The 23,696-nt window shown below is 39.3% G+C and overlaps 1 long non-coding RNA gene across 1 annotated transcript in view; it reads left to right on the top strand.

Annotated features, from left to right (window-relative positions):
• Positions 1-15,320, top strand: part of LOC119538773 — a 120,160-nt gene extending 104,840 nt beyond the window's left edge. Inside the window, exon 3 of the long non-coding RNA XR_005217646.1 lies at positions 14,515-15,320. This is a non-coding gene — a long non-coding RNA (uncharacterized LOC119538773). The remainder of the gene's footprint in view (positions 1-14,514) is intronic.
• The last annotated feature ends 8,376 nt before the right edge of the window (positions 15,321-23,696 follow it).

Here is a 23,696-nt window from a genome sequence, read left to right as displayed (position 1 = left end):
GATGGAAAATGCTTGTATGCATTACTCAAGAAACCTGACATCAGATTCTAGTTGATTGCTCTTATCTCACTTTCTCATTGAGTCAGCTACTGCACTGTGGAAAGGGCGTAAGACTTGAGTCAAAAGGACAAAAAGATTTAGGTCAAAAAGCCCTGCCGCTACCTGTGGGACCTTGGGTACAAAACCCAAACCTCCCTGGGCATCTGTCTGCTCACCTGTGGAAGAGATACAGTATTTTCTGCATCAGCTTTCTCACTGTGATATAAGGAATAATGGGTCTTGAGTGTACATGGCCCATAACCCCTAAGGCTTTAGGTGGGTATAAGATGATTGATAATTATTTTGAAAACTTTGCATTCTAATTTATAGTAGCAGCATAGCACAGTGGTTTTGTGTGCAGATGCTTGGACTTTGTGTACTGATTTTGCTACTTAATAGCTCGGCAACCTAACTTTTCTCTGCCTCAATTTCCTCATAATAACAGCAACTACTTTATAGGGTGCTGGGAGTCTATTACTAGTTAACATATGGAAAGTATTTATAATGGTGCCTGGCAAAGAGTAGGTCCTTTACAAAGTCCCTGCTGTTTTATTGTTATTATAATTATCAACTTTTTTCAGTTTTATTTTTAACTTCTTCCTCTCCAAAGCATGCACTAAAGACCTTCATTGGTCTCTTTACCACACCCACATATTCAGAACAGTCAGACTTTCTTTCAACTCTCACCTTTAAGGTTTGCATGTGCGTTTGTTGAATCATACCTCAACATCTGGGATATTTTGTCCTTCTTTGTATTATCAATGCCTTTCTTCTATTATTGTGAATAGCACTCAGAAGGCCATCTTCGATGCATAAAATAGCATCTTCAGGAGACCTGTCTGTGGTCAGCCTCCATATAGTTTACCTCTTTTGCTTGTTCTCTCCTGTTCAAAATCCACATGCATATTCTAACATGAAAGCTTCAGCAACAGCACCCAGAAAAAGGCTGTATGTGCACTTTTACTCCTCACTTTATCTCTATTCCAAATTTCGTTCACTTATCCTTTGTGGAATTCCACTGGTTTTACATCATTTTCTTATATTTCAGGAGCCTCCAAGGCACAAATGTTTGCATTGTCTTAGAAGGAAAATCAATTTTTGATCAATTACATTTTTATGAATGAGTAATCATTGATTTCTTCCTTTGGGGATATCCTCTCCATTTTCTCTGAATTTCATAAAAAGTATCACCATTTTTGCCTCTACATGTCTTGGGTGTATTGCCATCATTTTGTGCTATTCTTGGCCAAGCTGGAAGGCAAGTTTCCTGCCTTGGTCTTTCAACTAGAACTTATAAGGCTCGTTGATCCCCAGCTTACAATATCATATTCCTTGTCATCTCAAAGGATTTTATTACTATTATCTTTCCTCCTTTATACAAATTGTTTTCAACTTTCTACCATTTGCCAGGAGCTGCCAGAGATAAATCTTGGTTACTCTGTAACTGAACAGATCCTGCAGGGAAGCTTTGGCTCCCCCTGGAGCCTTCTCTTCTCCAGGTATTCACCTTGCCACTTTCTTTTAAGCAACCATGTCTGCTGCTCCATTATTTTATTCTTCCTTCTTTGATTAACAATTGCACTCTGTTCAATAGCTCCTTAACTTCTTCTTTTTTTTTTTTTTTTCATTCTCGTACGGGACTTCTGTACAGATGCTCTGTGTCACTTCTTTAGTGCTGTCTTACCTGGCTGTCATGCCTCTAATGTCCATAGCCACCACCTTTTCCCTCTTGCTCACTCTGAGAGGTCTGGAGTTGGAGTTTTTGTTCTTGCTTAAACTCTTCATCACTCATTTCTTTGATCCTGTCGCTGCACATCTCTTCCTTTTGGCCTTTGATTTTTGCTATTTCTGCTCAAATTCTCTCACCTTTGTGTGTGTGTGTTTTCTCCCTAGTCAAGAACTCCATTAAATGATTCCACAGCTGGAAATATCTATTTACTTTTTCAAAGCTGGTGGCTTTATACCTGCTCTTGAAAGCCTTCTTTATGCTTCTTTTTTTCTTTCTTTTTAAAAAGTTTATTATTCTCTGAGACTTTTGGAAGTGAACCTGGTCATTCCTCATTTCTCCCAGCATAGTTTAAATTTGTTCTTGTTTTAACAGGAATTTGTTCACCCTCTATACGTCTATCAAATGCGTCTGTTTCTGAGAAACTTAATTTAGCTGTTACTAAAGCATGACCTGAGTAGTTACTGTTATTCATTTAAAAGTCTTTGAACTCCACCACTCCAGCTATAAATCCAACCTATGCTATTTCTTCACTTTTCCTGGTCAGTGTATGTGACCATTTGGTCATTTTCACTAGTGGTTCATTTTCACAAGGTACATTAAAAATCCACTGTCGACACCATGCTTCTTGTATGTGTAGGAATTATTATACACACAGCAATAACTATAATCAATACTATTTTATAGATTAAAATAACATTTAGTGGAAATTTACCATGTACCAGGCATTCTACCAAGTATTTTCTCACATTAACTCTCTAATAGCTATAAAATATCTTATGTAGCAAATAAAGAAGTAGCAGAACCATTTTATAGATGACGAAACTAAGGGGTAACAGGGGAAACAGCACATTCTTGGTGCCATAGAAATTCAGCAACAGAATCAGAATTCAAAGTTGTATCTCCCAATTTCTACTATGCCACACAAAACATTTTTTAACTTACCCTTTTCTGGTAATAAAAGTCATGAAATATCTTAAGCACACTGAGAAATAGGGAGAATCAGATAATCAGCATAATTGATCAGATTTTGACATTTTACCATTTTCCTTGAGAATTATTATGATTATTATTTTACTTAAAGAAAATATTATAGAAGATGCAGTTGAAGACCTCGATGGACTCCCACCCAAGGCCATTATACTGAATTTGTTGATTATCTTTCTCAGCCAATATGGTGTCGGGCTGGAAAAAGTGGTATTTATTGATTAATTTTGTTTGTGTATTTCTTTGTCTTGTTTTATGCTAATAGGAATCTTGTTTGTCTAATTGGTGTGTCATTTGCTTTCTCCCTGCAGTATTAATAGAGTGCTGAAGTGGTCAGGTCATGCACATCAACGTACAGAATCTCTCTATGCAATATAGAGCTTAGATACAAGAGCTGGTTTTTCTGGACACATGAGGTTTCCAGCAGCTGAAGAGTATAGTTTCATTTTATAATTGCTGCTCAAGTCATCTGTTCCAGTTTGCTAATGCCGCTGTTATGCAAAATACCAGAAATAGATTGGCTTTTATAAAGGGGTTTATTTGATTACAAAGTTAGTCTGAAGCCCATGAAATGTCCAAATGAAGGCATCAACACAAGTATACTTTCACGGAAGGAAGGCCAATGGCATCCGGAAAACCTCTGTTAGCTGGGAAGGCACGTGGCTGGCGTCTGCTGATCCCAGGTTGTGCTCCAGCTCCACTCTCAGTTCCTGTGCATTCTTCAAAGTGTCCCTCTTGGCTGCAGCACCTCCTTCTGTCTGTGAACACTTTTATAGGATTCCAGTGATTCAATTAAGACCTCCATGGTAACACCTCCATGGAAATTATCCAATCAAAAGTCTCACCCACAGGTGATTGAGTCACATCTCCATGGAAACACTCAAAGGATTCCAACCTAATCAACACTAATATGTCTGTCCCTACAGGATTGCATCACAGAACATGACATTTTGGGGGACATAATACATCCAAACCAGCTCACAATCCTTATTTAACTTTAGTGATTTGATCATTTTTGAATAATGAGGTCAGCTAGATGACTCTGGTGTGATCAGTCTGAGAGTTCTTGATTACTTGTGGAATGAACAAAATGTACTTGTAAAATTGGCTTTTGTTTTGCTGACTTAGGAATAACATGTGACGTGGAATTAATGCAGAATGGATTCTATATTCCCAAGTATGGATTTGGGTTTTCGGAGATAGTGCTTACTATTAGAATGCCCATGGCCAGGGCTAACTGGGACTGCCCTTGAAAATTAACTATTTAATGCTTATGCTTCTAAAAGCCTTGGACCTGAGTTCCTCTTGACTTTAAGAAGTCTGACAGAGAGCTTTATCCCATAGGGGTTCTATAAATTATGAGGGATATTGAGAAGTTCAACAAAAGGAAGAAAATTTCACAAAACAGGTATCATAACAAAGCGTCAACAAACAGTATCTCTGTTATAATAAAGCTAATGATTATTGCATGCTTATCAGACCAGACACAGAGGAATTGGCTTTATTTATATGTCTCCATCCAATACTCATATTTACCTTGTTAAGTATTTTTAGTCCTGTTTTTATAAATTAGGAAACTGTAGCTTACAGAGTTTAAGCAATTTTTACAAAGTCACCTAGTTGGTAAGTAGAAAAGGCAGAGTACTATTTAAATCCAGAGACAGTCTCCTAAACACCACACTTTGGGGTGACCTTTCTCTCCATAGAGCCTGTCAAATCCTAGTATCAAATGTATTTAAGGTATTAAGATTATCAAGCAAAGTAGGAAAAAATTAAATGAGAGGATGAAAGGTTTGTCCATTCCTCTAGGGGTTTCCACAGCAAACACTGAATATTAGCCATCTTGCCCAGCTTTTATTGGATTTTAAACCATTTGACCTTTTGTCCCTTTCATTATCACATCACCATTATTTTAATCTTGTCCAGCACCAAAATATTATAGCACTAAGTACTAATAAAGGGACGTTCAGAATAAAACATGTCTTCCCTCTCATTTAACAGTTACCAAGATTCACAGAACTACAATGGCTTGTTGTTTATTTATTGTGCAACAACCCCTTCCCAACAGAGTTCTGTTAATTTTTGTTTTGTTTTGAAAATGAAGGACAATAGTGATTACAAAATCAATATTGTTTTAAGAATATCATGATGGTCACAGGATAACGAAGACGAAAAATAAAATTGGATTCCCTGCTAGCACGTGCCTCGTACCTAGTAAGTTATCAATAAATACTAGCTAATATCATGATTATTTCAATAAAAAAACATGAAAAATATAATATTTGGCAACAATGTAAGAATGGGAAATTATATATGAAATCAAAAATGCACAAAGACAACTTTCAACATTCAAAGGCTTCTGATCTAGGTGGCATGGAACAAAAAAATTGCACAGGAAAGCATGGGCTAGCTTTTGAGTGTATGGAAATTTTTTTCTTAGGCTAAAAGACTTGCTTAATGTTTGGAACAGGGAATTTCTAAAAGACATTATATTAGCCAGGCTCTTATTTATAAGTCTGTTCTAAAAGATAACCATGCATTAAATGAGGGAAGAGTCTCTGTTATTATAAGAGCTTCTACTACACAAAAATATTGCCTCAGGCTCAGTCTTTGCTAGTAGCCATTTTTATAGTACTTACCTAGACTTTTCACACAGATTTATTTTAGCCTTTGGAATGCTCTGATAGAATAGCTACAACAATTTACAAACAGGGAAATTGAGATGAAGAGCTTAAGTGCGTTATCCAAGGCCATGAATTTTCCATCTCCAAATCAGGGTATTTTGCAAATTTAGCCTCACATCTGTGGGTGTGAAACAAATTACTAGAAATAATTACCATAATAAACCAAGGGAAATCCACTTCTAAACAACCAAATTTTATGACTAGTTAACAACAAACAATTAAATGTTTGTTTAATTTAACAACTAAATCAATAAATTTGTAACATGTGTGCCTAACAATAGTTTGACCAGTTTTTTGCCTGTCTCACCACTGAAAATACACTGTTCAGATCTCCTGCTGAGTAGAGTAAAATTGACAGACCACCCTATCTGCTGAGCCCTTGAGTTCCCACTGCGTTTCCCAAGGGCAGTAAAGACCATGAGAAATAACTAGGAGAGTTCAGGGGAGTTGCCTTCAGGAAAAAAGGTCTGAGGAATGAGATGGGCTCACCCTACCTAATGTCATTTTAACTAGGCAGAATGGGGAGAATGGATTGCAGAGCAAGATTAAGGCATTCCTGCATCCAAGTAATCGTCATTAAAAAAAATACGTATATATCTGAACCTCTTTATGTTCACATCTAACAGGAACCATGAAGATTAAACAATCACACTTACTTTATTGCAAACATTTGTTACATGCACAAATGGAAAAACCCTGAACACATTGTCTGTAGTCTGGTTCTCTTATAATTTCTTGTATATTGACCAGGTGCTGACTATTTATTAGAGACCTAAAGTTGTAATTTTTGAAAGACCTCTCTAACCTGCTGCAGAAATCTAGTTTACTCCAGTTTTCCAAATGATTTTCATTCATCCCATTTCAATTTTTACTGATGAGTCAGAAAAAACAGACTGTGCGAACAAAAGTCAAAAGAACAAAAATGTGAGGCTCATGTTAAGTAAGAAATTGATAAATATTGGAAAAGACCCTGTGTTCAAGTTATTGGCATTAGTTAATATGTGTAGCCTTTTTACCAAGAGCAATTTCATTTTCAAAATGAGGATTGTAAATTATATTATCTTCACTCAGATGCGGAAGGGCTCTAATCTTATGCAAGTAAATCATCACTTAAATTCAATAGATGAGACAATAGTACAGAGCTTACTTCATGTAGGTACTCACCAAATCAGGGTAGAATAAATATATAGATTTTTTTTTTTTTGGCAGGAGGATCTAGGTGGAAGTGTTTATCTTAGTTTCCCTAATTCTCAAAAATCAAATTTTGTCATTTAATTTTCAATTTACTCAGTAGTTCTTGCCTGTTAAACTGGGAATCTGAATTTATCACTCATTAACCTAACATTTTAATTTGGGAAATGGGTCTGACTCAAATCAATGCTCTCTGGAAATAAACAACATGCAATGAGTTTGCTGGGAAGTTGTCTATCTACAGAGGCCTCAATTGCTCTGTCATAATGTCTCCAAGTTGAATGATTTTTCCCTTGGAAGCTCCTATTATTTATCCAGTTTCATTTTTTAGGCCTAAACATTTTACAGCAAGAAGTCACTGAAATGTGTTGAAATATTAGTCTCCCAGCGAATACCTTTGAAACAACATGCTTTTTCAACACTCACTGACTCAAAACCAGTTGTTTCAACATTCCCTGAATTTCAACCCATCTCACAGCTAAAAATTTCATTGTTTTCTGAAGATTTACATTTCAGTCCATTTGGAAGAGAAAGATCCTGATTTGGGTCTGGTCATGTTGGAGGTGAAGTTGATATCGGCATCCAAGGATTGTTTCTCTTAGTTGGGTGAGATCTAACTCAGTTTTCTCATTTGTGGTTCCATTACCACCTTTCTTTCTTTCTTTCCTATTTCCTTTTCTTTCTTTCTTTTTTTTTTTTTTAGTAAAAAAATGTTAACCTATTATTAGAATGAAAATCAACACAGGAGTTCTCAATTAGATTGAGTGGAATAAAAATCTCAGCTATAATCCAAAGCATGTCCACCAAATGAAATACGAATGATCAATTATTTTTTCCAAGGAAAATAATTTTTTTCTTTAATTTTTCAAGAATGACACCTCATTCCGGTTATGGCATATCTTCAGGAGTCAAAATGTATTCATTATCCCCTGGATTTTATTAGTTTTACTCATTTGCTCTTCATAATAATTTTCACTGATGTTTTTTGTCTTTCCTCCATTTCAATAATGCAGTTAAGTAAGTTAAGGAAATATTAATTAGGCAAGGAAAAGGTGTCAGTCACTATTCCAGATACTGTGGAGAAGACCGATAAATGGATGACAAAGCCTGCTTTACAAGGACTACTAGAGAAAACGGGCATATACCTTTATAACTAATGCATGACAGATAGTAATAAACACTGTAAAACATGTAAATTAAGTATGTTAGGAATATGGAGGGAAAAGGAGTGGATTTAACAATTTCTAATATACATGTGCAAAATATATATCAATAAAGCTTAATAAAAAATCACCCGCATAAAACCATGGGGCATGTTTTTCTCACTTGTTCTTACAGACAATCCATTTCTGGTCCATTTTAAGTGCTCCACCACCCCCTCTCTCACAACCCACACTCATAGTCCTACAAATTACTGTCTGCACTTTGAAATTGGTTTCATATGCCCTCCATCCCAGCTGCCCACTCCCCCCTTGAATAGAGTAATGGAGGGTGTCACCTATGTGGTTAGCAGAGTGTAGGTTAAGCCAGGAAGCCTTGTGTGAAAGAGTAGTTGTTGGTGGTTTGGCTTCAAGAGCAGATGTCTTGCCAGAGATGGCTCTGCTGCTAGCTTTAGAAGTGATGGATGGTGGCCACAGACTGTTTTTCCCTCAGTGCTTTAAAAAAGTTCATGACAAATGACATTATTCAAAAGGAGATTATTGTGGCAGCCCCCTCCAAGCTCACATACAGAACTTACAGCCTTCCTCGGCCAGAGGACATTTAGCATCATTTCTACTGATCAGACATTTTGAAGCTCTACAGGCACTTGCAAACGGCTTATAAGTGGCTTCTCTGAGAATAGTCTGAGACACTGAAAGATCTCCATACACAACTCATGTATACCACACCTCCCACTCTAAACCACAGAGTTGACTGCATCATTCATTTACTCATTGTTTTCTTTTGTATTTACAAAGTCGTTGCTCACCCGGGGTCCTACACTGGGAAAAACAAGAGTTCATTCCTAGCTAAATTCCCAGAATACCTTTGAAATTTCTTTTGCTTCTTCTTTATCCCTTGTCCTCTCTCTCTCTCCCTCCCTCTCTCTCTCTCTCTCACTATATATATATAGTTTATATATATAGTTAGATTGATACAGATACAGATATAGCTATAGATAGCTTTATATAGTTATATATAGATAGATAGATATAAGTTTATTACATTCTCATGAACGTTTTACATAATAAAAGCAAAATAACCCAAGAGAAACAAAAAGGTTAGATGCAGAATACAATCTTCACTGCATTCTATTCTATACACCCAGCAAATGAGTTTGCATTTACAATTAGAAAAAGCATGATACTGATCATTAGAAGGTAAATCTGTGGTCTCTTGGGCCACTTCCATTCAGTTCAACAACATTGTGAAACATCAACTGGGCACCAGACACTCTACAAAGTCTCAGGTTCATGTTCCCCAAAGCTCACTGAGGAATGGGGGTAGCAGACAAGTCAACAATCTCTGTGGTGGCTAGTGCAAGGACTGAAACCACAGGGATGGCAGGACCACTGGGAGTGTAGAAGGAATACACAGAGGCAGATATCAACTTTACCACTTAGGAAAGGTTGAGTAGCCTGAGCGGAAGAGAAAAGATACTCAGAGGTAGATATCAACTCCACCACTTAGAGAAGATTGAATAGGCTGAGCAGAAGAGAAAATATTTGAGGTGGATATTTAAAAATGAGTACAAATTTCACCTGAATCTACACTTGGGAAAAATGAGGCCCAGAAAGATGCAGTGACTTACCTTAGGGTCCACAAATAACAAGCAGCAGACAAGAACAAAGAGGAGGGAAGAGAACAGGGTATACAGCTGAGCAGCTGTGGAGCAACTGGAAATGCCTGATGCAGCTGAAACATGTAGCAACATTTGAGGAAAAACATCCCATGCTTTTAAACAAGAGTTTCAATAGACACTTCCAGAAACCAAGAGAAAGGGTTTTCTGGTCTATCCAAGAAGACACCAAAAGGGGGAAGAAGGTTGTTTCAGGATTCTTGCCACTAAGTTCTGTGTGAGAAGAAGACATCTAAATACACACACACACACACACACACACACACACACACACACACAAATGAATACAGTATATATGTATATATACCTATTTCTATATCTATATCTGTGTTTATCATCATCTATTCCTGTATCTATGTGTATGCCTAAGCCTGTCTATTCCTATTCCTAATCCTACAAATAGACCTATACTTATACCAGGTTATATCTACATCTATGTCTATATCTATATTTAATTTACTTTTTATTCTGTTCTATTTGTTAAAAATGTATTGAATTCATATACATTCTTTGTCCTGGCTCTAGTTGAAATAAAATCCTAATCAGCGAAATAACACATTAGAGATCTGCAGAATTATGGGGTAGTCATTTGTTCAGTCTGCTGATTCTGTGTCAATAATACTCTGCTAAGACTGGCAATTCTCCAGAGAGCCCGTGGTCCCAGACTGTATGTTATAGCCTAGCTTGAGAGTTAAAATGTCTCTACAAATCAGTGAAATACAAAAGTCAGGGTAAAATAGGTCATTCAATATAAAGAGTTAGAACTTTTTCTTCCTTTGGAAAGGCTTTCCTCTCTTGGTGTCTATGGACTTCATTCTCTCCTCTTTAGCTTTTCTTGTTTCTGATTGCTCTGTTAGTCTTCTGTGCTGGCCTCTCCTCTTTGGCTACTGATTAGGCATTCTTCAGAGCTTCACATTTGCCTCTTTTCCTCTTCCTATGAGTTCCCATAACTTCAATTGCAATGCTCACCAAAGTCTTTCAGATCTTTCAGCTCAAAGAGTTCCACCTACATGCTGGAGACAGCTCAAACACATCATGTCTGAAAACAAACTCAACAACTTCTTCCTGAATTACTTCTGGTAAATTATGTTGCTACCATACCTGAGCTAGAAATCTGTATATCTACCCCTATCCTTAGCCCTATGCCTCCAGATGATCAACTTCTAATCTGTTGATCCTGTATCCTTATCTTCTCTGTTTCAGGTTAGAGCTATTGGTTGCAAGAAATAAAAACTCACTCAAGATAGATAATGTAAGGGAAGTTTATTGTAAAACCATTGCAAGTAATTATATGGGCACCCAAGGATGCGATAGAACTCAGTGAGGATGACATGGTGAGGATGACAACCGTTCCTGGAAATTCACAAACTGAAGATGCTCTACCTATCACTTGGGAGCACCCTGGTTTCCTTCTTCTTTCCCTCATTCCCCTTCCTTTTTCACTATCACCTTCTTTCCAAAGCTTTCTCTGAGCTAGCAGATAGGGATAGCTGGTCCTTTATCCTTGTGGCTACAACACTTGGCTCAGAACAAACTTGACCACTAACTCAGGGCTTATCACATTGTCCTCCCCATATCTGTACATGTGCCTAACTCACCCACAAGATTTTCAAATGACTGTAAGTTCATTGAGAGCTGTGATTGTATTTTGTTTGTCTCTGTATTCCCCAGAATCTATTACATTGTTTGGCACACAGTGGCATTCAATAAATGTTTGCTGAATGGATACCTATCTCTATGGAAAAAATGCACACATTTGCAGCAACGTTAGAACCAACCACATCTTCTCTGGATTACTGCAATAGCCTCCAATTCATCTCTGCCTTCTACCATTTTCCTCCTAATTGGACTTCTTTCTTCCCCCATGTCCACACATAGTCTATTACCCACAGAGCAAGTGGAGAGATTATTTCAAATTGGACGTCCAATCATGGCACTTCTCTGCTCAAAAGCTTCCACTGGCTTCCCATCTTACTCAGAGTGAAAGTCCCTACAATGTCATGTAAGGCTGTAAAGTCTGACCCTGCCTGCTTCTGGGATCTCAGTTCCAACTACTCTTCCTCCACCCTCTAGGATCTGGCCACAGTGGTCCCCTTCCTCTTCCTCCATCATGCCCTTCTTGGGGCAGTTTAGCCACATTTTGCTCTGCCTGGAATTCTGGTCTCCAATATCTTCATGGATGCTCCTTCACTTACTTCAGGTCTTGGCTCAAATGTTAGCACAGAAAGGCTTGCCCCCAAACCCTCTACAAAGGGCAACCTCTACCCCACATCCAGGCACCCCACACTCCTTTCCCTGTTTTGATGTTTCCATAGCACTTTCACAATGAAGAGTTGTATATTTTATATTAGTTTGTATGCTGTGTGTCCTACCTGCATGACTATCTGTTTCATAAACTCAGGGAATTCTAATGTTTGGTTCACTCATGTATCCCTAGCACCTAAAATAGTGCCTTACACTTAGTGGGTGCTGAAAATGTTTTTTGAATGAATGACCCATAAATGGAAAGACACATTTATAGTGGTTTTCCCATTTACTTCCTCCCAGGCCTGAGTCTTCGAGGTTCTCTCTTTCTGCTAGGGTAACCCTGTTGTTTGTTACCAAATTGGCTACAAACCCTTTAGGTTCTTGGGAGCAACTTTGCTATAATATACAAATCGAAGCATAGCATAGTGTACTTTCATCCTAGAAAGGCAAAAATCAATAAAAAATAACCCTTGGGGATGGATAGGAATATGAGATATCAGTGAGAATTCATGATTTCTGAAATATGGATGTGCATATGCATATGTTTTTTCATGTATATGTACATATAAGTGCATGGATGAATGTATATGTACGTAGGTGAATAGGTGCATTTGTATGTAAGTATATACGTTTATGTGTGTGCATGCAAATTACTTCTGAAGAAGCAAAGACAAACCAGAAGTAATGAACGTGGCTGGCCCCAGATTTTGGTCTCTAAATCTAAAAGGAAACAGGGCTCCCCAAAAGAATGGCTAATAGGACAGGTACATAACGAGCCCGGATTATCTTGTGCCAGAAAGTGAGGAAGTGATCAATATCATTATGAGGACAAGTCACAAGAACACAGGCACCAACCTGAAGGGCTCCCATTGGTCACATCTTGAGCAATTTGAGCATCACCATTATTAAGTAGAGTAATAAATTCTAAAATGTTGAAAAATAAGAATTCAAAAGTTCCTATTGATAATAAATAAATAAATAAATGCATGGAAAGGGGGCTCTTGATGACAGTTGAAGGCTGGGTGCTGCCTGGTAAGGAGGTTAAAGTTGGGGAATCATCACTGACAAGCAGCTTAGTAAAGACTGGATCAGGCAATGAGTTGCTAGTGGATGCTAAATCTTGGAGGAAATTTTGAAGACGAGTACTATATTGCCATGGTTTTAAAGGGCCTCTCTACAGATTGTTTATTGTTGCAGGAGAAAATTTTAGAAACTAAATGATGGAGAAATCAGAACATATCTTAACCAGGTGATAAAAATTCACATTGCCAATGAGGAACGGATGGATAGCAAATGCCTCCAGATGTGATACCTTGAAAAAGATATAACATCACCAATGTTGCATTCTGGCTGAAAATGTTTTACTGAATCTATTCACAAAAGCCCAAAATGTGGAATGCCCTGTTAAAAAAAAAAAAAAGTAGGGAGGGGAGTATAGTTTTTGAAAATGTCAGTATCATAAAACAAAACCAAACAAAACAATAAAAAAAGAAAGGCTGTGGAGATATTCTGGACTAAATAAGGCTAAAGAGAGAGAAATAATACCTGATCTTAGATTGCATCCAATACTGGAAGAGAAAAAGGCTGTTAAGGATATTCTGGAGTCACTTGACAGAATTGGAGTACAGATGATAGACTAAAGTATTGCATCAAATTTAAATTTATTGAAGCTGATAACTACCCTGTGATTATGCAAAAGGATATTCTTATTCTTAGGAAATGCACATTCAAGTATTTAGGGGTGAAAATCCATGATATATATGATTTACCTGCAAATGTTTCAGAAAAAATAATGAAGGGAGGGAGGGGAGGAAAGAGAGAGAGAGATGGATGATACAACAAATGATATAGCAAATAGGGTAAAATATGAACAGTTAGTGACTGGGTAAAGGATATCTTGGTGTTTTGTACTATTCTTATTTTTGCAATTTTTCTGGAAGTTTGAAATAATTTCCAAATTAAAAATTTTTTTGTTAAACATACTGCCACATATCATGGAAAGCACCCACCAGCATTTCTGCAGATCCTTAGCAGAGCCCCTCTGCTCCCCTACTGCCCTCTATCTGTTCCCTCTCTTTGGGTACCTGTGGCTGCCACCTCCCTTCTGCCCCCTGCTGGACGAAACCCAAAGCAGCAGAAATGCAGGTACATGATCAGAAGAAACTTGCAGCTATGAAAGGCTGCTGCATCTGAGAACAGCAAACAATTAAAAATGAATTACTGGATTACCTGTTCTTAAATTTTCCTGGCCATCAGAGTCCATGGGAATTTTTCTCTCTGAGTCTGTTCTTAGGCCCCTGTCTTCCCACAGTGGTGTCCTAGACATTCTCCCCAACTCTTCCCCAATACCTGGTCTTCTTCACACTCCTGTTTTTGACTTTGTTCAGCACAGCTTTCTCTTGGTCTCAGCCTCATCCATGTGGCAATTCCCAGTGTGTCATTTCTAGAACAGAAGCCATATCAAAGTATTTTAACAAAAGAACTATCTACCCCAGAGATGCAATAGGCCACTCCTCAAGAAGATAGAAAGGGTGAAAACCATATTTCTTTTTTGCCTAAAATATCATTTATTTTCCTCTTCCTGCTCCACTACCCTTGAGCTGCTGCTGCTATTTAAAGAAGAGAAAGAAGAGGAGATACTATCAATATAAATTGTTTTTACCAAAAACTGTGCAAAGTGTTCTGCAAACATAATTTTATTTAAAAATTACAATACCCCAAGACATAGGTAATATTGTGATTCTCATTTTCCACATGATGAAACTCATTTTTCAGTAACTTGCCTGCTTTTGTATCCCTAGGCTCCTAACTACAACTGACCAAGCCTTTATGATATGTCTCTACTGAGATGGCTGACTTCCAACTCCAGAGAAAATGACAAACAAAACAAACTTGTAAAATGTCTTCAATGAAAGTGTCAGTGTGGCGTGCATATTTTAAAAATTATTTAATCTGCGGTACTTCAATAAGTGGCCTTGGGATATCTGAAATAACACAAGAAGAACTCTGCTGCCATCTTGTGGTACTTTTCTCTAAAGACCCTCATTAAGAAGTTAGCAATTTAGTTCTGCCTGTGTAAAATCAATACCGAAAATGTCATCTAGACGTACAGTATCCATTTCATTGCTATGTCAGACCCAGGGGCAGAAGCTTTTCAATTACATGCCACACTACTCAAGTCGGTCCTTGGAAACTAACCTGAAAAATCAAATGGTCTCCAGTCATGCTCTCATGTTGGAACAATGTTTTTAAAATGATTAGCACTACTGGACACTTTATAAAATGATTTTATACATACCCTAAATATTTACTATTCATTATATACCTGTGGAGTAGATATAAATATCTTCATTTTTTAAAAGAAGAAACTAAGGCTTTCAGAATTTGATTTACTCAAGTCTCCACAATTAGTTAAAAATAGAGCTGAATTAATTGTAACAAGGGCACTATACCAAAGCTAAATGCCATTAATAGGGGGATATGGAGGTATAGTATCTTTTTCTTTGGAAGAAATGAGATTGTTCTCACATTAACTGTAGTGGTGAATGCACAGTTATGTGATTATACCAAGAGTCATTTATTGTACACTTAAGATGGATTGTATGGTGTGTGAATAAAACTTGTTTTTAAAAATAGGGTACGAGATGTTTTGGGTTTTCTTTTTCTTTTTATTTCTTCTTCTGGAGTAATGAAAATATTCTAAAATTGATTGAGGTGATGAATGCACAACTATGTGATGATACTCTGAGCCATTATGCTTTGGATGGATTAGATGGTGTGTGAACATATCTCAACAAAATTACATTAAAAAAAAGAAGTAGAGCTGAATTGTACCTTCATTTCTTCTTAATCCAAGCCTTCCTGACTTCCCCCTTCCTCATTCCCTCCTTTTCTCCCTCCTTTCTTCTTTCCCTCCCCCTCTCTCTTTCTTCCTCCTTTTTTTCCTCTTTCTTTCCTCTTTCAGCAAGTAAGTAGGACATCTGCAGCAGCTCCGTTGATTGGCAGGTGCCCTGCCCCGCCCCCTTCTGGCCACGTGACACAGGTTCAGAAGACACCGAATTGCAGTCACGTGAGGCTTGCAGTTTGCATTTACTGTCCTACTGAAGGGCACGTTTTTTAGAGGCTTTCCCAATTTTGGTCATCCTTAGCTCAACCTTTCCCGTATATATCCCTACTTTATTTATATGGTTTTCAATAAAGAATATTAACTCGTTGTGAAAGAGAAAAAAATCCAAGGAATAGTATCTGTTAGGGGAACAGAAACCATGTTTTGCCTTCATAATAAATAAATAAATAACAGCCAATAATAATCTTCAGCGTCAAAACGGCTTACTTTGTAAATCGTTTTCTGGAGTTTGTCCCCCTCCCCCAGGCCACCGACGTTTGATCCAGGCCAGAAAATAGCAGCTGTGACCCTGGCTTCCATTTCTTCCTGGCTCCTGCTTCCTATGAATTCTTTCTTCTTCACAAACTCTGTGACTCTGAGAATTGACACACATGCTCCATGTAGCAAACGCATTTCAAAGTTTTCATTTTCGCTTCCTGGGAGCATCCACACTGAAATCAGGCACCAGAAGGACTGAGTTGTAAAGAAGGCGCTGAAAAAATTACTGCTGTCCTCAGATCCACCTCCCTTTCTCTTTGGCCCTTAAGGGTCTCCACCTGCCCAGTGACCCTACCATCCCCAGGCGAGGCCGTGACCTCTCTATTAAGACTCTGATGTCCCTTCTAGCACCTCTGAGGCTACCTACAGGGTTTGCCTCCTACCTGCTGCTCCAAGCTGGTTAAGAGTCCCTGGTCACTATCCTGTTCCTTGTACCATGTCTTCACATCACTTTCCATGTCCTGGGACAAATTCTTTGACAGGAATGCTCAACTGCTCCCAGCTCTCCCCAGGAGTCCATTCAGCATTCTTTTGGCTTCACGCTATGCAGCTTTTGGGTGCCTTGCTGGCTTCAGGGATAGAATTCTGTAACTCCAGGTCTCAGATCCAGGTCAAGGGTTCAAATTTGGACAGGTGCTTTTTTTTTTTTTTTAATTAAACAGGCTAATTCACATGCATGAAAAGGATACATAAATCTTTCTCAATGAACTTGCAATTCTTTTCAACAGCAGGATGTTGTCACTGGGAAAAAAACACACGGATGCACCTGCTCCCAGAAAACTCTGCCTTTCCCTCTTTTGACATGGCAGGGGCATATGTCAGTTGGGCGTGGGGCTGCATTTGACCCAGTGGTAAAAGCTACAAAATAACAGGCCAGTGGTTCCAGCTGGCAAAGGTTTTGGTTCAGCAGTTGCCAGATAGGCAAAACTTAGCAGCGATTCCTACAGTGGCTCTTGGTTACAGGGTTGATTACCTTGGAGAGGCAAAGTCAAGGAACCTGTGCCTGATAATAAAAGAAATGTTGAAATATACAATGTAAGGGGACAGACTTACAAGGACTTCCTTCCTTCCTATTGGGAGGGCCAAGTCTTAGAAGCATGGATAAATTTAATTATTTTCTTCTTTGCTCCTGCTGTCTACACAGCTGAGCCTCTGTTGACCACATCCTCCTTTCCCTGGGTTTGCTGAGAAAGACCCAGTAGCAAGGAGGGCAGGAGAACATTTGTCATTTCTCTGTCTTCTGTGGTTAAGTCTCCTGTGCTGATGTAGATGGAATACTGGGTCGGAATGCCAGCTCTTATCTGCAGTTGTTCCAAGGATATGGAGCAAATCTGTCTACCTTACAGGAAGCAGTTTCTCTCGAAGGTGGCAGATTCCATACCTGAATCACAGAAACTGCCTTACAAATGGCCACCTGGTTAGGAAACGTGACTGGATTTGCCCAAATCTTATGAATGATCATACGATTCTGGAACTAAAAGGCTCTCTGGGGACCACTGAGCTTTGAAGGTTTTTAAACTGTGCTCCAGAGAATACTGTTGGGCACAGAGTCCATTTGGGAGATGCAGTGGGAGTGGAGGGTGGGGGGACACACAGATGAGCTGAGGCTCCTACTACTCACCACTCCAACCAAACAGCTCAGCTTTTATTAATTTTTTACTTTGGAATAAAACAAAGCAGTTAAGAGCCCACAGTTTTAAGTCAGACCACCCAGACCCATCTTAAGCATTATTCAGCATCTGTTTGCTTGAATTTGTAAAATGGGGATAATAATAATAGCAACAGCTAAATTTTAGATAGCATTTATGAAGTGCTTGGCACTTTTCCAGCACTTTACATTTATAAATTAATAATTCCATTATTTACATTTTTTATCATGACAAGCACTGTATTTAACAGCAGAAACACCGCTTACCTAAATAAGTATATATATTCAATATGACTCCTGGAAACTCCTGAACAGTCTCAGAAAGTATTGTACTTTTTACAGGGTTTTGTGAATCTAACTGAATTCTTGGTGAGCCTCAATTTATTTTTTATTTTCTTCCTTCACAGTGTTTTGGTTATCTCACCTTCTTGGACATCTCAAGATTGATAGAGTCTCTATATCAATAGTCAGAAACCCTTAAAATCTACTTAATCATTATCCAACATGCAATGACTTTTTAGTAGCTAACTTTTTTTGAGCTTTGCTATTTACCAGTTTCTGTTCTGAGCACTTCACATCCACTAAATCTTGGAATCTCCAAACACCCTATAATAGTCACTGCTATGATCTTGATTTTACATACAGGGAAACTGAGGCATACTGTGGAGGTGGACATGAACCCAGGCAGGCAGGCCTCAGAGTCCCTTCTCTTACAACCCAGCTATGCTAATTATTTCAGACAGTGCCTATTTCATCTAAGTGGTGTGATAAAAGTTTCTGGAGATGTTGAGTCGAATGCATATAAAACTCAATGCCACCGTGATGTCACTCCTTAGAAACATAGACATCTTATTTTACATTTCAATTAAATATCAAGGTTTGGTTTTATTAATAAGGCCCACTTTACTGATAAGAAAACAGGATTAGAAAGAGTAAAGAATTGTCCAAGCTGCAATAGGTATTTTACATCCATGTATTGTCCAATACATACTGGACATTCAACATTTCCAAACTACCAAAGTATTGCCCATCGCCACAATATGGTGGAACCTGCCGAGCCAATCCAATGCCACTTCCTGTAACGGTGCTCTCTCCACTATGCTGCTTTCCAGCATGACAGTTGCAGTGATTAAATGATATGATGCATCTAGAGAGCCTAGCATGGAGCTTGGTACATAAAAAGATGCATAAATATTAGCTAACTTCATAGGCAGGTTCCCCAGGAAGTGGACTATGAGACAGAGATCACAGGGCAGGACATTCATCAGGGAGTGCTCCTGGCATCCAATGTCTGTGACAGGAAGCGGGAGTGGGCAGAGGGAGAAGATACCTGTAAGGAAGCCCCAGCTAAGTCCTCAGCCCATTCCATGGGAAGCTCTGTAGTTGAGGTGGCCCTTCAGTGTTGTCCCATGTTGGAACAAGACAGCCATGCCTTTCTATCCCTGCACACACCCATCACTGGGTGAAGGCCGGCCCTGGAAGGAGGTGTGAGCTGGCATGAGGCAGTTCCCTTCAGTTGAAGCAGTCCCCAAGGAAGTTTGACAGCTGAGGGCCATCTGCAGCTGGCAGCTGGGGAAAAAATGTCCTCCATTCCTGCAAATGGGTCCTGTGAGGCATATTGTGGCCTCTGTCCAGCATTTATTAAGATTATGATGATTATTGGCTTTATTGCAAGATTTTGTTTTAAAGAAAAATTTCATGTTGAAACATTTTTGAAATTTCTGAGTTGAAATAATTCAGTCCAATTAAAGATGGGGAAATTGAGTTCCAGAGAGTCAAGTAACTCCCTAGAGCCTGACGTTAGTCAGGTCAAAACACAAATCATGACCTGGGCCTCTAATATCCCAGCTCTGTGCTTGGACTTCAGTTCCCAGTCTTTCCTCCCTTAACTTACTGCCTGAAACAACCCTGCTTCATGGTCTCAACCACGAGTCAGTAAGAGAAATAACCCCAGACTTACATTGCTTTCATTGGAGTATCAATATCTTTCAAAAACCAACCTTCACCTGGCTAGACATTTAGGGACTAGCCATGCCATTAGAAGAAATAGGATCTACTCTGCAACTCTGGGATTTATAGAAATAGGATTCATGAGATTTATAACCAGAAGACCTTTGGAGAGAACTTCCATGGTTATAAATTAGTTATGGGCATATAGTATGTATTTCCCTGGAAAGAAGCATGAAAGAAAGGATGTTGTAGATGTTATTGGCACTCTTACTGTATCTATTTACGTAAGATTTGAGGCAAGTATATATACATATATGTGTGTGTGTGTGTATATATACACACACACACACACACACACATCTAGTATAGATACAAGATGATGGAAATCACCAATACACAAATAAAAATAAGAGCTGAAAAATAAAAGGCATGATGGAATCATCTTGTCTAAATCCTATAATTAATTTAGGGTGACTTAATTTATATGACTGAAGTCCTTATAAGGCAGGGGAAATTTGTATGCAGTCAGTTCAGGCCAGAAGTAGGAGACACCAGAGAACAAGAATGTCACATAACAGAGGCAGAGAAGAATGCCAAGGAATCCCAAGGCTTGTGGCAAGTCAGCACCAGAACACTACAGACTCTGGGAGAAGGCTCAGCTTGTTGAGACATTGGGTTTGGACTTCTAGCCTCCAAAACTGTGAGACAATAAATTACTGTTGCTTAAGTCAACCTACTGTTTGATATTTGTCATAGCATCCCTGGCAAACTAAGACAGTGAACTTTTAGGATGTGCCTGGTGCTGGGCTAAGTACTTTGCATGCATGATCTCATCGAATCCTCTCCAGGGCCCTATGTGGCTGGTACTGTTATTAGGTCCACTTTATAAATGAGGAAATGGAGACTCAGAAAGTAATCTGTTCAAGATTTCTTAACTAGCAGAGGGGGGAAGCTGACCTAGTCTGATGACAGAGTCAGACCTCATCACTACCAAACTCTACTTTCTTTCATTAGGATATCAGAGAATAATATAGAGAAGACTGATTTCGTTTCTGCTTCTCCAGAGTTCTCTATGGCCCGCTGCTGAGTCTTTCTCCCTACAGATTATTCTTAATGGAATTTGAATTAAAAAATGGTAGTCAGCCTTCTGGAATCTACACCTTACTTGTATATTCCAAGATGCCTTGGAAGCAAGTCAAACGTTCCACTTCTTATCTTTACTCCATTCTACATATTCACAGTCATGACTTCAAATATATTAGCTTTCTGAGATAAAGGCCAAACCTTACCAATCAAGACCCTTCATCACCTGGTCCTAGGTAATCTGCTCATCTAGCTCATCTCTAGGCACATACCACCCTGGGAACCATAGACTAGAGTTACTGGGGACCACCCAACTTGTACAGATATTGTCTCTGATCAGGTCATTTCTGGTGTGCCCTTTGCCTGGAAAATTTATTTCCCTTTTCCTGATCTGAAGAATAAATCTATCTTCCGTGATGCTGGAATGCTCTGCACAGCTGTCTGTTATGACGCTTAACACATGTGCCTGCAACCATCTGTTTATGTGCCTGCCAACTCCTCTAGAACCTGGGCTCCTCGAGAACAGTGACCCTCAAGTTTTCATCCTCATTATATCCATACACAAATTAACTTCACTTCTTTTACATAATACTGCTAGCCCAGCATCTTCCATCAAACATTCTGTTCCTGATGTGGCTGCACTCTCTGCACAAGGCAGAGGTCTGTGAGGGAAACAGAAATGATGACAGTGCAAGGAACTGATTTTGTTGTTGATGACGAAGATCCCTGGCTTTGAGTATAAAATTAGGTGTTCTCCCCTCAGGCCTGACTCCTTTCTCCAGTCAGTCAGTTTCTCTGAAGCAAGATGGATTAATTCCCATGATTCTAGGCCACAGGGGCCAGATTCTCAGGGAGGGCAGCAGCCCCCAACCTCCTCTCACCAGCCCAACAGGATGGTGCAGAAATGCTTTCCCTCCAGTGACTGAGAGGAAGACTGGTCGCACGATGCGATGCTCTAATCCCACAAGGGAAGTTGAAATGAACTTCTATCTTGGCCATTTCCTTCTCAGCCATCGTGATTTTTTTTGGAGGGATGAAGATCAAGGAGGCAGCATCTTTCTGCCCACTAGGTGGTGGTGGGATTCCATCTCTGACAGGCTCCGAGCTCTTGTTCTCCGGACTGCAAATCAAACTGGTAAGAAAACTCCCGATGCGTTAGCAGAACACTGCTGGGAATTTCAGGTTAACTGACTAAGTCACTTTAATTTCCTTGGGAAAATAGTTGCAGTCACACATCAGGTAAGCGGCTCCTGTGGCTCCAGGCTTGAATGTGTGAGGTAGTCCAGCTTTTTCCAGTCACTAGACATAGAGAAGCTTCTCCTTCAGCCACCTGGAACGCATAGACCCTCCACCCCACCCCACTTCCCAAGCCCAGGCCGGAAGCCACACTTTCTGCCCACTCTTGATGTCCTTGCAAGGCTGTTCAGCTTCTCTTAGCTTCCTGCCTGCTGCTCCACTGTGAGCGGGTTTAGAGTCAGGAGCTGGCTACAGAGTTTATAGCATCCCACTCTCAATTCTTAATGGGCCCTGCTCGCTCCTGAGCAGCAGACACCAGGAATATCAGTGATAAAAGTCAACGAAATTGTTAAGTCAGCCAAACATGGAGATTTGGGTATTTCTAAAAATTTTTTTTTTTTTAATTTTTATTTCACTCCTTCAAAACCTTGAGGTCATCTAGCAATAATACATTCACCTCACTGTGCAGCCAACCATTTTTGAAGGTCAAACTTCCCTTGGATAGGGACAGTTTGTAGTTTTAGTTACTCCAGTATGCCTGATCTGAAATGGTGTGCTGCACAGAGCAGGTGCTCAAAAAGGATAGTAGATGCTGACATGATTCTCTGGAAATTTTATATAAGAGCTCCTTCTTCTTTATGACTTCAGAGACCTTCACCTATAGCAGTGCATTTTCCACCTAGTATGATAACAAAGGGCTGCGGACTATTATCTTCAATTTTCAGATAGGGACAATAAGTCAGGGAAAGCTCATTTGCCTCAGAGTGTAGGGCAAGTCAATGATACAGTTGGCGATTGCTCTGTTCTTGCCAGCAGCCCTCACTGCCTCTTTTCTGTGAGGTGCTAAACTGTCAACCCTCGTCCTGGGCCCAAAGAAAGATAACTCAGGACATCTTGAAAGGGCCCTGGTTCCCAGACATCACTGACTCCCTCCCCGGCTACCACTATCTCCTCTTGCTGTCTCTTGTACTCTACTCTCCAGTGACCAACAGGACAGATCATCAATGCAATCTTCTGGAAAATCAATAGTCAGCAATATCTCACTACTGCAGGAGTCAGATCAGTCCTTCAGCCTGGTTTTGATTTCCCTCAAACCAGAGCATTCAAAGGGAGGAACATGATTCATATCCAAGCTCTCTTTGCTGTGTTCCATTGACATGAAACTCCAAGCCACTGAGCACCAGCCTTTGGGGCTCAGAGTTGTATAACCAATCTATAGAGTAATGGTGGCAGAGCCCCCAAGTTTGTGACATTGCAATATCTTCCACCAGCTGATATTCTATTCTCCTTCGAGATACCACTTAAATATCACCCCTGTGAGATGTTCCCCTAGTCTTCCACTTCCATTGGTATTAACTGGTTACTCCTTGAAACATATATACAACTGAGTGAATATTTAAATTTGGAACATTTCCCATAATGCCTTATATTAGAACTATTTATCCACTAGGGGGGTTATAATGTCCTAAAGTACATACGTACGTCATATCTAATTTACTTTGTCTTATCCCTGGAGTCAGGACATTGCTTTGGACATAGGAAGGCTCAGTAAATGCTTGTTGAATGGAATTTAATCCTCCTAACTAGACCCATAGCCTTTAGCCACATCTAATTCATTCTGGACTTGATCAGATTAATCTTCCTAAAACAGCACTATCATGTCATTTCCCTGCTTAAGAAAA

The sequence above is a fragment of the Choloepus didactylus genome, chromosome 6 (genome assembly GCF_015220235.1).
Source record: "Choloepus didactylus isolate mChoDid1 chromosome 6, mChoDid1.pri, whole genome shotgun sequence".
NCBI classification, from domain to species: domain Eukaryota; kingdom Metazoa; phylum Chordata; class Mammalia; order Pilosa; family Megalonychidae; genus Choloepus; species Choloepus didactylus.
The sequence above is the reverse complement of the archived record's forward strand: the minus strand, read 5'-3'. Positions and strand labels throughout refer to the sequence as shown.